At 44.8% G+C, this 14246-nt stretch overlaps 1 long non-coding RNA gene across 1 annotated transcript; it reads right to left on the reverse strand.

The window, feature by feature from the left end:
• Positions 1 to 3772: 3772 nt before the first annotated feature.
• On the reverse strand, positions 3773 to 9689 carry LOC307122023. Its single transcript, XR_013815996.1, has 3 exons — positions 9603 to 9689; positions 4317 to 4409; positions 3773 to 3800 (listed from the first exon to the last, which is right to left on the reverse strand). It is a non-coding gene; the product is annotated as an uncharacterized lncRNA (long non-coding RNA).
• Between the last annotated feature and the right edge of the window lie 4557 nt (positions 9690 to 14246).

The raw sequence follows: 14246 nt of genomic DNA on the forward strand, positions 1-14246 counted from the left end.
CGCGTCCCGTCCAGGGGCCAGACATGAAGCTTCCACAGGTCTGAACGCGGGTGCCAAAGGGTGCCCCGTCTCTGAGTCAGAAGGTCCTTCCTCAGAGGAATCGGCCAATGAGGGGCTGTCGCGAGGAGCATAAGTTCTGGGAACCAGGTTCGGTTGGGCCAGTACAGCGCCACCAGCAGGACCTGCTCCTCGTCCTCCCTGACCCTGCACAGTGTCTGTGCAAGTAGGCTCACTGGGGAAAACGCATTTGTGCAGCCCCTGGGGCCAGCTGTGCGCAAGGGCATCCGTGCCGAGTGTATCCTCGGTCAGCGAATAGAACCACTGGCAGTGGAACGTTTCTGGGGAGGCAAACAGGTCGACCTGTGCCACCCCGAACGGTCTCCAAATCAGCTGAACCACCTGGGGGGTGGAGTCGCCACTCGCCTAGGAGCGCAGCTCGTGAAAGCTCGTCGGCCACACGGTTGTGCACACCAGGGACATGAATGGCCCGAAGCGACCTCAGACACTTCTGACTCCAGAGGAGATGGCGGGCGAGTTGCGACATGCGACGGGAGCACAGACCACCTTGTCGGTTGATATACGCAACGGTCGCAGTGTTGTCCGTGCGGACCAGTACATCTTTGCCCCGTAACCGCGCTTTGAGGCGGCCCAGAGCAAGATGCACCGCTAGCAACTCGAGGCAATTGATATGCCAATGCAGGTGCGGGCCCGTCCAAACCCCTGACACAGCATGCCCGTTGTACGTGGCTCCCCAGCCCATGGCAGAGGCATCCGTGAAAACCACAGCGTGCCTGGACACCTGTTCCGGGGGCACTCCGGCCCGAAGGAACGAGGTGTCTGATCATGGACTGAAAGACTGGCGGCAGGCCGGTGTGATGCTCACCCGGAGAGTGCCGCGTTGCCACGCCCATCTCGGGACTCGGCCGAGTAGCCAATGCTGAAGCGGTCTCATATGAAGCAGGCCGAGCGGTGTTACTGCCGCAGCGGCTGCCATATGCCCCAGGAGCCTCTGAAATTGTTTCAGTGGAACCGCCATCCTGCCTTGAAACGTGTTCAGGCAGTTCAGCACCGACTGGACACGCTCCTCTGGGAGGCACGCTGTCCGTTCGACCGAATCCACACCGAGAAAAGAGATCCTCTGCACGGGGGCGAGTTTGCCCTTTTCCCAGTTGACCCGAAGACCCAACTGGCTGAGGTGTCTGAGCACCAGGTCCCTGTGTTCGCACAACTGATCCCTGGGTTGACTGTGCTAGAATGAGCCAGTCGTCGAGATAGTTGAGGATGCGAACGCCCTGTTCTCTCAGGGGCACAAGGGCCCCCTCCGTGACTTTCGTGAAGACACGGGGGGACAGGGACAGCCCGAAGGGCAGGACTCTGTACTGATATGCTCGACCCTCGAACGCAAAGCGCAGAAACGGCCTGTGTCGAGAAAGAATCGAGACATGAAAGTACGCGTCCTTCAGGTTGATCGCTGCAAACCAATCTTGGGGACGGATGCATTCGAAAATGCATTTCTGCATGAGCATCTTGAACGGTAGCTTGTGGAGGCTCCGATTCAGGACTCGCAGGTCCAAGATTGGTCGTAACCCACCGGTTTTCTTGGGTACAATGAAGTATGGGCTGTAGAAGCCGGTCTTCATATCGGCTGGAGGGACCGGCTCTATCGCGTCCTTCGCCAGTAGGACAGCGATCTCCGCACGCAGGGCATGGGCATCTGCGGCATTCACCGAGGTGAAGCGGACGCCCTTGAACCTGGGGGGGGGCGCCGGGCGAACTGAATCGCATAGCCGAGCCTGATGGTCCGAATGAGCCAGCTAGACGGACTGGGGAGCTCTAGCCAGGCTCGCAGAGTCCGTGCAAGCGGGACAATAGGGACCACCGGCGTACCCACCGTGGGGCAGCGAGGTGGAATGCAGGTACCAGGCTGGGGCGGCTGTCTCGTGGAGGCGGCCCGCAGCGCGGTTGTGAGTGTGCGGTGCACACTTACCTGATTCCACGAGAGGGCAGAGGGTACGTGAGAAGGCTAGGTTGCGTCCTCGAACCGTCCACTACTGTCCACTGGCGAAGGAGGAGGATGAGTGTGGTCCGGCGTTTGACCGTCCACAGCTCTCCGAACCCCCTTGGGACCCAGAGATGGGAAGAACTGCTCTTTTTTTTTTTTTTTTTTGAGAATTTGGGTACCACTGGTTGTGACACCAGCGGCAGAACGGATTTTGACTCAAGATTTTCTACCCGGCCCTCCTCCGGGGAAGAGCAGCCCCGCCCATCTCCCGGTCACCCGTCTCAGAGGTGATGTTTCACCGACCGCTTAAACAGCAGCAGAGACAGGTAGCGTCATCCCCTGCAGGACACAGTAGAGCAGGCTGTGCCAAGTGTGTTTTTTTTTTTTTTTTGCAGGGGACGACGCCTTTGGCGACGAGCAGACTGAGGGGCGGCCCACGAGACACTCTGATGGTACGTCGGGGGAGGCTCTTGATTGCCTCAGCCTGCTACCGACTGCGAAGAACTGCTGGGCCCAGTTCTCAACAGTGTCGCCCAAGGCCACCTTGTGAGATGGGAGCATCGAGAAAGCGTACTTTGACGACCACTCACATCTCAGCAAGGCAAGCCAGGAGGTTTTTCTGGACCACTGAGGTGGACATCGTCTGGCCGAGGGCCTGCGCCACACTGTAAGCCCGGATAAGTTGAATTCACTTAAAAAATTTGAGGAAACCGGTTGCCTTAAAAACTTTAAGTAATGGGTTATGAAAACTCGAGCGCATTGGACTTATTATTTTAAGTTCAAAACACTGAATGCCAAGTTGATTTCACTTACAATCTCTTGTAATATTAATTATCTTGTCACATGAACTCCACTTACTATTTTAAGTTAAAGTAACTAAACCTTTGTATTCATTGAATATGCTAAACTAGAACATTTAAATTAAGACAAATACGCAATACAAAAGTAATTTTTTTACTGTTTTATTTGAAAACAGCATTAACTTGCAGGTTGTTGTCCCCTGCTTTAACAACCTTGAATCATGAGCCTGAAACAGTGACAAAATGTGTCATTCATGCCCTGAACATTGCATAAAACAAAGCACCATCATGCCAACAAAAACACTTATTGTGCTCAAGCATGTGTAGATCATTATCACAACAAATCACATTAAAACTGTATTATAACTAAACTCCTGTTAGAGAATTTTTTTATATAGTTGAACATTCCCATTTATATGACTAAACATGACTAAAATATCTATGTACCTATACATCTTGAAAATCTAAAATGCACCAAGACATCTGCCTTTTAGTTGGTAATGTAACTAAAATACCCAACTAATTTGAAATGAAAAAGCCTGTGTCATGGAATCTTGTGCAAAAATCAGTGCAAATACCACAGGACACATGTACTCCAAACCATACACAACAGTAAACATTTTTATAAAAGTCCAACGTTACAAACTGTGGCAAACAAATCTGGAACAGTAGTAGAGCCACTTCGAAACCCAGTTTTATGCTTCCAGCTGATTTTTCAAAGTTTGAATTTTGGGTACCAGCTCACTTCTACCCAGTTTGAGCATTACTTGCTGAACAAAGTTGAAAGTGTTTTTCATGCACTTGGGGTAGTCCAGATGCAGGGCATAGATCAGTCCAAAAAGGACACAGAAGGCCTGAGGCAGGTTGGCCAGTTCATCCATTACCACAGACCCTTCAAAGATGATCCCTACTCTGGATGGGTTGAGCTGGGTATTTTCTTGACCAAGGCAAAGAATTCCCACTTGAGTTTCAATGTACGAGTCCTTGTCAGTTACATCCTAACAGTGAAAGAAACGTTTTGACAAGGAGAGAACATAAACATGCCAGTTAGACAATGGTGTTTTGTCCACCAAAAATAACCTGTTTATAATGAAAAGCATTGTACAATATAAACCACACTGAAAGTAATTTATATTAAAAGGATGATACCAGTCTTAAATTTCTATCAAATGCCATATTTGGATCTGTACAGTTTGCAACACTTTGCCCAAAATATGGAGTTTACCCACTTTCAGTCACAGTCGTGCTGAAACATTTTTTTATGACTCTCAGTACCTTTCACCTTAATTGTTTTTGTTTTTTTTACTTTACCAGTTGAAAGTAACATACAAAATAATATATTTGATGACTGGAGCAACCAGAATCTACCTTTGTTCGGCCATAAAATAAAAACCTAATGGAGACACTGATGCTGATCAAATAATTCTGAAAATGAATGGAAGTGTTCATTAACAGCTAAAAATGAGACAAAAGGAGCATGCACCAGCAACATTTACAAAAACAAATTAACTTACAGAGCATGTCTTGAAGAAGGCAGAAGAATCATCCGCCAAGATGACAGGCAGTCCCCGAAGACATAGGCACCTGATGTCTGTTGGCTCAGTGGTCTGCAAGATAGTGGACACAAGAGTTAAAACAGATCTTGCCAAGGATACTCACATCAGGGTTTCCCATACATTCCTTAATTTGTGGTGGCCCGCCACAATATCAATAGCAGTGTGTGTGTGTGTATTTGTGTGTGTGTGCAAGTCTGTGTGTCTGAGTCTGTGTGTGTGTCCACCTCCAGGTCCAGGTTGGTGTGTGTGTGTGTCTGAGTCTGTGTTTGAGTGTGTGTCTGTGTTTGAATCTGTGTGCGTGCGAGTCTTTTTGAATGTGTGAGTGTGTGTGAGCCTGTGTTTGAGTGTGTCAGTAAGTTTGAGTGTGTTTGTGTGTGTGTCTGAGTCTGTGTGTGTGTGTCCACCTCCAGGTCCAGGATGGTGTGTGTGTGCGCGTGTGAGACTGTGTGTGTCTGAGTCTGTGTTTGAATCTGTGTGTGTGAGTCTTTTTGAATGTGTGAGTGTGTGTGAGCCTGTGTTTGAGTGTGTGAGTGTGTGTGAGCCTGTGTTTGAGTGTGTCAGCAAGTTTGTGTGTGCGTGTCCACCTCCAGGTTGGTGTGAGTGTCCACCTCCATCTCCAGGTTTGTGTGTGTGTGTGTGTGTGTGTGTGTGTCTGAGTGAGTTTTTGTGTGTGTGTCTGAGTGAGTGTGTGTCCACCTCCCTCTCCAGGTCCAGGTCGGAGTGTGTGTGTGTGTGTGTGTGTGTGTGTGTGTGTGTGTGTTTGTGTCCACCTCCCTCTCCAGGTCCAGGTCGGTGTGTGTTTATGAGCAAAACTTGCAATAAGAAGTCTGTGGAGTAGTCAGAGAAAGTGTAGCAATGGCAAAGCAATGTCAAGTTATCTGACATTAAGTGTTGGCAATGGAAATGTGTACTTACTTGTCAATAAAAATATATGATATTTAACCTTTTTGTTGTGCCTTAATCACCCCCACCACCACCACCACAAAAAAAAAAAAGACAAATTAGGTAATGAAGAGAGAAAAGGAGACGATTAAGGAAGGGAAATGAGATGGATGGAAGGAAGGAAGGAAGGAAGGAAGGAAGGAAGGAAGGAAGAAAGAAAGAAAGAAAGAAAGAAAGAAAGAAAGAAAGAAAGAAAGAAAGAAAGAAAGAAAGAAAGAAAGAAAGAAAGAAAGAAAGAAAGAAAGAAAGAAAGAAAGAAAGAAAGAAAGAAAGAAAGAAAGAAAGAAAGAGCAGGGAAGAAAGAAAATACAAAAGAGATAAACAGAGAAAGGAAAGATAGTCGACTAATGTAGTCAAACCCACCTTTGTGTGACGTAAAAGCTCAGCCAAAAGCTGGCCGGTCAGGCCTTTCTTCTTCCTAAAGAGGTCCATCAGCCTTGGAGAGAAACGATCAAGTTCATCAAAGAAATTCTCTTGCAGACTTTTCCCCACCACTCTGGTGAACTCGTAAAAAACCTGAAACAAAACATGTTTTGCATAAGAAGCTAAAAACAAGAATCTATGGACAAATTGTATTCAACATTACAGTAACACATACGTCTTTTCTAAACATTCAACAGTAATACATACCTGGCTTTCTGTGAAAAGAGCTGGCCATCGATGTACCATCTGGCTGATGGCAGGCTTGTTTTGGACAACTTCTTTTCTCCGAAGCGCAAACGTCATGTCCATCTCTTTCTTAACAAGGGACCCATTTGGCTTTGTCTTCATCATTTCATTGACCAAAACCTGGCGAGCTTCTTCCAGGTTGTGCTCATCCCTCCCCTCTGGATATTCAGGTAAGAAATTGATTTCCCCTTTCCTTGGCTTCTTTATGCCTTTGTGAGGAGGGTCTGCATTTGCAGTGTACCTTCCACGTTTACCACCATTGACAGTGACATCAACTCGTCCAATCTGGCGCATTTTAGTTCTATAATTACCCATCTTGAACTTCAGACTGTTCTTCCATCCAATCCAGCCAGAGGATGAGCCTGATTCTTGGAGACACGGGTGGGTTTGTACTAATGCTTTTGCAACGGCTTCAAAATCATCCTTTTCTGGGTATGCTTTAAATGTATACATGGTCTCAGCCAGTTTCTCTAGGATATCGTGTTTCAACTCTTTTGTCACCTTAAGATAGGTTCCATCCCTGAGATACAACAGGTTACCTTGACGAAGTCTGTACTCAACATCAACCGAAAATTTGGGAACGTCAAATACCTCTGGCCACTGAAAACTTCTATCCAGAGGGGAGCTGGACAGGATCTCGGTGTCAGCCTGGCTGCTTGTGTCACCATATGATTCAGTGTTTGGTGAGATTGGTACAAGCTCAATCATAGGGATGATTTTGATTGTTGGCTTCTCTGGGAGCTCACAGAGACTGGTGAGGTTACACAGTTCATTGTTAAATTCAGGATCTTGGTACTGTAGGGTGAAACTATAGTTCGCTTGGAGAGTGCCTTTGAGCCAGCCAATCAAATCGTCAAGTGTGTCAGGTCGTTTTGTCGTCATCTTTCTTATATCTCCCTCAGAGACAATAACCCTCATGGTTATATTCTGTTGCTCAGCCATCTGTGAAACCATGATAAAAGACAGGTATTTAACAAATAACATATCGTCTCAGTGTTACCATAAGTTCTCCTTGTACCCTATATGCTGATAATGGGAAGACATCATTCAAGTCTGACATCTGAACCACAACCAAAGAGGGGACCTCATTACAGACAAGTTGGTAAGATCTTAAATGCTCACAATACCATGCTGTCATTTTGTGGCAAACAAACATAATTTCTGTGTTAACAGCCACAATCTTTTGAATCTGGGCAAATTCAGGGAGACCTGAGCATGAGCCAGTAGAGAGTATCATGTTGGGATGATATTTGATTCCATCTACACAGACAGATGATGCATTAAGAACTGACCCAGGCTTTGTAAAGTTTTGCGCAATTACTCTCTGAACGTTCAAAGGGAAAGAGGCAAGCAAAACTGGGGTAACCTTTGTCATCTCAACTGATGGTCTGAAAAAAGAGCTACAGTCAAGGTGGTAACTGACTGCTTTCTGGTGTTTGGTAGCTAGTGTCATGGCAACATTTTTGAAGTTTTGCACATTGCGAATTGCCTTTTTAAAGAACTTGTGCTTCCCCTCAAAGCGCATCGTCCAAACATCAGACAGGGGACCAAATCTCCTTACAAGCTGAGGGTAATGTTCCACAAAGTGATGCTTTGGCCTTAAACGATAATCTGGAAATGTTGACTGCAGCAGCTGTCTGTGCTCTGCTATTTTACAGTCCAGAAAATGCAGTGTCTCCTCAGTATGCCTTGGTGCAACAGCTAGCTCAACCACATCTTTGAGAAGCATGACAATTTCCCAAGTGTTGTCACCCTCAGGGACACAGTGACCAATAAGAAATGGAAGGAGCCTTATGAGACACCAATTCTCATGGGCATTTCCACCAATGGTCCCTTTGGCGGAAAATCCCTTTCCAATAATCTGAGGTCGGTCTGTTTTGTCAGTAAATGTGTAGTTAAAGTTTCTGATGGTCTGATTTAACATTTCTAGTGTGAAATACCCCTTGCCTATCAGGTCTTTAAGACAAAGGGACAACTCAGTTGGAACAATGCCTTCCAATATTTCATGCAAGATGTCAGGGGGGTAACCAGTGACTGCATGAAAGTGCTCAAGATTCTCAGTTAAAGGACATGCTCTTTTCACACCATAAGTCCGACTCAAAGCTGGGTCCTCTCTCACCTCCTGCACCTGCTTATCATGGGAGTCTTTGTCTCGGAGTTTAAAGAAACCAGAACATACCTCTTGGTGTTGTGTGTCAATACTGCTTGCCGAACAGAATCTGCAGAACTTGTCAGTAGTGAAGCTCTCCAGGAATCCTGCAAGGGAGTGGGCACCAAGATTATCAGCAACAACATATAAGACTGTGCCTTTCACACTCTCACCTAGTTGCTCTAAGTAAACACCATTTTGCTCCAATGACTTTAGATCATAGATAAGAGGTTGCAGAACTTTAGCGTAACCACACTCTTTGACTGTTGAGGTATTGCACAGTAGTGCAAGTTGGATTGAGTTAAGGGTTGACCTATATTTTGCAGGTATGTTGGCAATGACCCAGTATATGGCACACATTTTATGTTTTAGCTTTGATGTTCCTAGAGGATTGGCTACTTCGAAGTCATCAATGTAAAGTCCAAGAGAAATTGTGAACTCGTCCCTTGCAAGAAGAGAGTTTTCATTAAAGCACTGGCCATCTACATATGATCTATATTCCTGTGGGACATGTACTTTTTCTGACATGGCTTTATCTAATATGTCAGTTTTGTTCAGCAACTTCTGGAGCATGGGAACAATAGGGACATATGCAAGTGTTTTTTTGCCTTTTTCCACACAGTATTCAATGGGGTTCACCAGTGGAAACTCTCTACGTACATAGGCCGCTCTCCTTTTAGCAGTTCCTAGGGATCCATCTTTGGCACAAAATGCCATTATGTTACTTTCTGACACTACACTGGTAAGCTCTCTCACAACTGTTTCATTGATGTCAACATAATATTTCTTTAGAACGTCCCTCACTCTGTTATGCAGAAGTGGCTGTGACAGCTTATTGATTTGACAAAGCTGTTGTATTACTTCTTGCACAGAGCTCTCTGGTATGTGCAGGACAGTTTGCATCTTTAACAGAAGAGATGCTAAGTTGTGCTCAAGCTGTTTTTCTAAATCACGAAGATCAGTCTCACTGGCTTCTACACTGACATCTTCTAAATCGTCCATATCATCAGCATGTGACATTTGGTCTTGTGTAGCATCACTGTCATCGCTTACAGTATCAAAACCAATGATTTCTGACTTGAACCTTTTCCAGTTCTGGTCCTGGTGTTTTTTACTCTTGTGTGCTTTGAAAGTGGAGTACATACTGGTTTCAAAGTTACAGTCTATATATGGGCAACTGACTTTATGGTTTACTTTTAAGTGTGCAGTATGCAGGTGAGTAAAGTAGTCGGTCTGAGAACAAAACTCAGCAAACCCACATGACAGACAGCAAAATTTAACTGGTGCATCTGGTTGCTGCTGATCAGGAGTTTTGGTGTGAAGGCGGGATAAATGTACTTTTAGTGCATTGAGTGATTTAAATGTACATGGACATTCCTGATGTAAACAAGGAAAAGGCTCTGTTCTTGCATAACTTCCATGTTTTAGCCTATAATGCTTAAATAGCTGTGCTCTCTTTTCACAGCGAAGAGGGCAATACTTACACTTCCAAAGCATAATTTTCAGAGATTGATATTCAGTTTGTTGCTAATCTCAGGATATTGGGTTCAAAAGAATCTCTTTCCATGACCTGCAACACAATAAAACAAAGAAAATAAGAGACAAGGGAACTTATAGCTACAGTATTCTATTGCAACAATATACCTGTATTTTCAAGAAAGCTAACATTAAAGCCGTAATGTCATTATTAGGGGTGTGTATTGCTAATATACTCAAGTTTGCATAAACCGGTTGCAATTCACTTTCTTTTAAGTGCTTGAAGGTAAAATAATCACTAAAGCGGAGCCTATGTCATGCACAAGACAATAATAAAATGAATGGTCAAAGTTGTCATCACATTTAATACTAGGAAAAAACAATCAAATGTGGTCGCTAACACTCCTCTTCCCACCGAGTGCGTGTCCCTCGTTCAGCGTGGATTGGGCGGTGTCACCAAGACACTAAAGTTACAGGTTAAAAACATCCAGTTGAACTGGTTTTAACAACGGTTTTACACGGTTCAAAAAAGCCCCTCCAGTAAGAAAAGAAAGTTAGCAATGTTACAACGTGGTTGCGCTCTCTTTGCCGCCATGAATGCGCGTGGTTTTCGTCCGCAGCGTTTAATCTGCCGAGAGGCGGTTCAAAGCGGGGTAGCGTATCCGCCAATACGCTAACTTTACAAGTGAAAAATGTCCCGTTGAACTGGTTAAAACGACAGTTTTCCAAGTTCACAAACAGTGCGTCAATATGGCTAGCTAAGCCATCAAACCGGTGGCTACAGGTGATGTCTGTCGACCTTGACGTTGAAAACTAGGACCGTCACAAAAAGCCCTTTCAGTGATAAAAGTAACTACTTAACTTTTAGCTAGCTTGCTAAGTACCTTAACGGGTGACAATGTTAATGTCCATCGACGTCAAACTGCTTCTCTTGGACTTTTCACAAACAGCACATCAAGTGAAAAAAACTTTCAAACTGTAACGTTAGCTAGTAGGTGAAAATGGCGGCCAACCTAACGTTAGTTAAGGTTATAGCGTCCCACTACTCACCAACATCCCCTTATATCCACACACAAACACATTAAGTTGACATAGCTAAACAATGATCATCGGGAGGGCGAGACCAACGCTACTTACCGTCTCTGGCGAGTTTTAGCAGCAACTGGACCGTCCGGTGCACGGCAGGAAAATGACGTCGTCTTCTCAGCAAAAAACTTAGACACGGCGGCAAAGTGGCGGCTTTCACATTCCCATCGTGCATTGCATGACTAAAACTTTGGAATTTTAAGCTATTTCACTTAAAGTTATTCACAGACTCAACTAGGTCTACAAATTAGTTTAACATACTTACATTTGCTAGTAATGCAATCAAAACTTAATCGATTTGAGTCATGTAAGTACATTATACTTTAAATGTTTGATTACATATGAAATCCGGGTTTACAGTGCATGACTTTGATCACGGTTAGTCAACATGCACAGCTCAACCTCAACTCAGAACTACCCTGTGCAGGCAGGGGTGGTCTGCGCACAGCCACCCCACCGTTGAGGGTAGTGAGAGAGGAAAAACTTATGCAGTTTTGGCCCTTTTGGCTTTCCATATCCAAAGAAGTGCCACACTGCCAAGTTTTCCATGCACATCCAGGAGTGATCCCGGGAAGCATGGCTGTTAACTCTGAATCCGATTCAGCGAAGCACACACCATTACAGTGGGCTCAGCATCATCCTCATTCCCAGAGCACAACAGCCCTCTCTCCGATGCAGCGATTGACATCTGATCCTCAGCTGGAGCACTGAATGAAACGCTAGGTTCCCCCATAAGAAGGACCAGCAATTCCACCCAGAGCTGCACAGCTTGCAGTGCGCTAGAGGGGGAGGGGCCCTAGGGGGTTGGTTCCCCGAAGGAGAAGCCCTCCTCTCCTCAGGTCACCCCAGCTATTTCACTGAAATAGACCTCTCCTGTTGCCAGGGAGGGCGCTACAACGAGAAATAGGCAAGGGGACAGCGCACCTAGAGCGCAGAGCGAGCGCTGGGTTGCCGTGACAACCCGCGCTACAGCCTAGCACTCAACGGCACACGGCACGCAGAGAAACGAGAGGTCCGTTCGGGTTTCCCCGACGGCAACTCTCGCTGATCTCCGCGGTCTCCCAGAGTGTCGAGCAGACCCGCAGCTGTGCTTTTACACACGAGCGGCGGCTGGCCAACAACAAAGGGGACTCAAGCTTCCCGGAGAAAGATGAGTCGCGACCGGCGTGCCGACGTGGTCATGTTCTCATTAGAAAACATGACCACCCACGAACACAGTCTCAGCATGCGCCCAGACATGTGAAACAGTGTTCGTGGCCGTCAATGAGGACAGGAAACAACCGCATCCAGAAACACACAGATAGAATGTCATCTTTAAAAAGACGCAAGCTCTATCTGTGTAGCTCTTTTAGGGAAACTGCTCTCCGCGGTGCTGAAGCACACAGGGGAATAGTCGCGGCGACACAGACAGGGAAAAAGTGCAGCCTGATGTGCGCGCTCTCTCTCTCATAGAAGGCGATCTCTTACCAGCCGTGAAAACGGCTTTTCAGCGCTCTTAATAGCGCACCGAACCAGCTGTGAGAACAGCCTTTTGTTTTTGCTCAAAATAGAAAAAGAAAGAGAGAAATCAACCCCGCTGCAGTGCCGTCACTCCAACACCAAACGAGGAGAGGTCCACCGAAGAGCTTGACTCGTTATAATGTTAACACACGCTTTGTAGAGAGTGATTTTAGGACAAACCATTCACCACTCGGCTCCGAAGCAAAAGGTTGATTTGATGCAATCACCTGTGTCTCATTTATACCCGCACGGCGTGGCATGAGCACCTGGTGCAATCATTGCATGCCAATGTGCATTGGCTCGTTTAGTTACACTCGAAGTAGATTGGCTCTCGCGAGCGAGATTCCTATTCGTCGGTACTCCGACGTGGCGTCGAGAGTGACCGACTGAATGGGAACCATGTTTAGCATGCCTGTAGATAAACAATACATAAAAGCTCTAATCAAAGAATAATTTACACTAATTCCAAGTTCGCTGTTGAGATTTTAACGTTAGGTGTTTGTAACGTTAGGTGTTCGTCGGATAACATTAAGTATGAATGAGCATTTAACAAACTGGTTTGCAGTGCCAAAGAGTGTTGTCATCTGTGTACTTCCTTGCTACAACGTACAATTAACAATACAAACTATCAGGGGTGGACTGGGGCAAAAAAGTGGCCCTGGACTTTCTGGTACAAAGCGGCCCATCACACCCGCTCTGCAACACACCTCACCATAAACCCACCAGATCATTATACACAGGGAAATTTTAAACACTGAAGCTTCTTAAACAAAAATATTAATTATATTAATTGTTTTATTGAAATTCTTATCATACTGAATGACTGGCATACTTTTTCAGGTTATAATTTGTCTTTCCTGGTGCACATGGCAAATAGTTTTTTTTTTAAATAAAAATTTTGATTTCTCTTTTCCATACACTGTAGTTTAACATCATTAAGTTCAATACCTACCATAAAATCAGACCATATACAATGCTATGGTCTAGAGGACTTAGGATGTAGTGCAGAATGTGGACCGTTTCTAGTGGTTATAGTATCTAGACATCTGTAATTTTATGGAATAGAGCTCAAATAGTGGAAAAGAGTTTAAAAATTATATGAAAAAATACAGCATATTAAAATGATTTCTGAAGGATCATACTGAAGTAATGATGCTGAAAAGTCAGCTTGGCCTTTTACAGAAATAAATTACATTTTACAATACATTCTCATAGAAAACAACTAGGCCTATTGGAAATTGTATTAATATTTCTTAATATTTGTGGTTTTACTGTATTTTTGATCAAATAAATTCAGCTTTCTTCTTTCAAAAACATTTTAAAAAGTCTTAATTATTTCAAACTTTTGATTATCAGTGTGTAAAATAATGCACGTGAACATAACTAGCAATTATATACGTATGTATTTTCATATATGACACTTTCCATAGGCTACTTGAATATGAAAGTTGCCAGTTTTAGCATGATGTAGCCTAAGTTAGGCTATGTGTAGGCTAAGCCTGCGTTTCAGAAATATATTTTGAGTATTATGAATCATTTGAAAATGATTGTGAAATTACTGAAGAAAGCCTGGAAACAGAAAGACAAACATTCCCTCTTATATGCTGAAAACTGCGACACTTATACGTTAATGTTTCTTTGTGCATTCTGTGACGAATAATGTAAAAGGCATTAGCCTACAATCTGATTCATTCTAAAAGGTCAGCAGTAGTTTACATCCCTGGAAATTAATGTCCGTCGTTTAACATTTTTAAAATCGTTAAAAGTCGGTAAATATTGCTGTAGCCCATTGATTCATATTCAGCTCTTACCTCGGCTCGCATTCAAGTGCCGCCTGCGCTGCTCGGCTGCTGTGGACAGTAAATTCCGCCTCCTTCAATTTGATTGGATATCGCAAACATTTTGACATTGACGAGCGCTTTTACACCACTGAGACACTGGGACTGAGCAGGCTATAGATTAGAGTTTTGCCTCAAGTGGGCTGCGCGGGCCATTCGTCTGGGCTGACGGAAGGATATAGGCTACGTAGTTTTACTATAATTTATTCTTCATATATATTTACGTAG

This window comes from Gobio gobio, assembly GCF_949357685.1.
Source record: "Gobio gobio genome assembly, chromosome: 25".
Lineage (NCBI taxonomy): Eukaryota > Metazoa > Chordata > Actinopteri > Cypriniformes > Gobionidae > Gobio > Gobio gobio.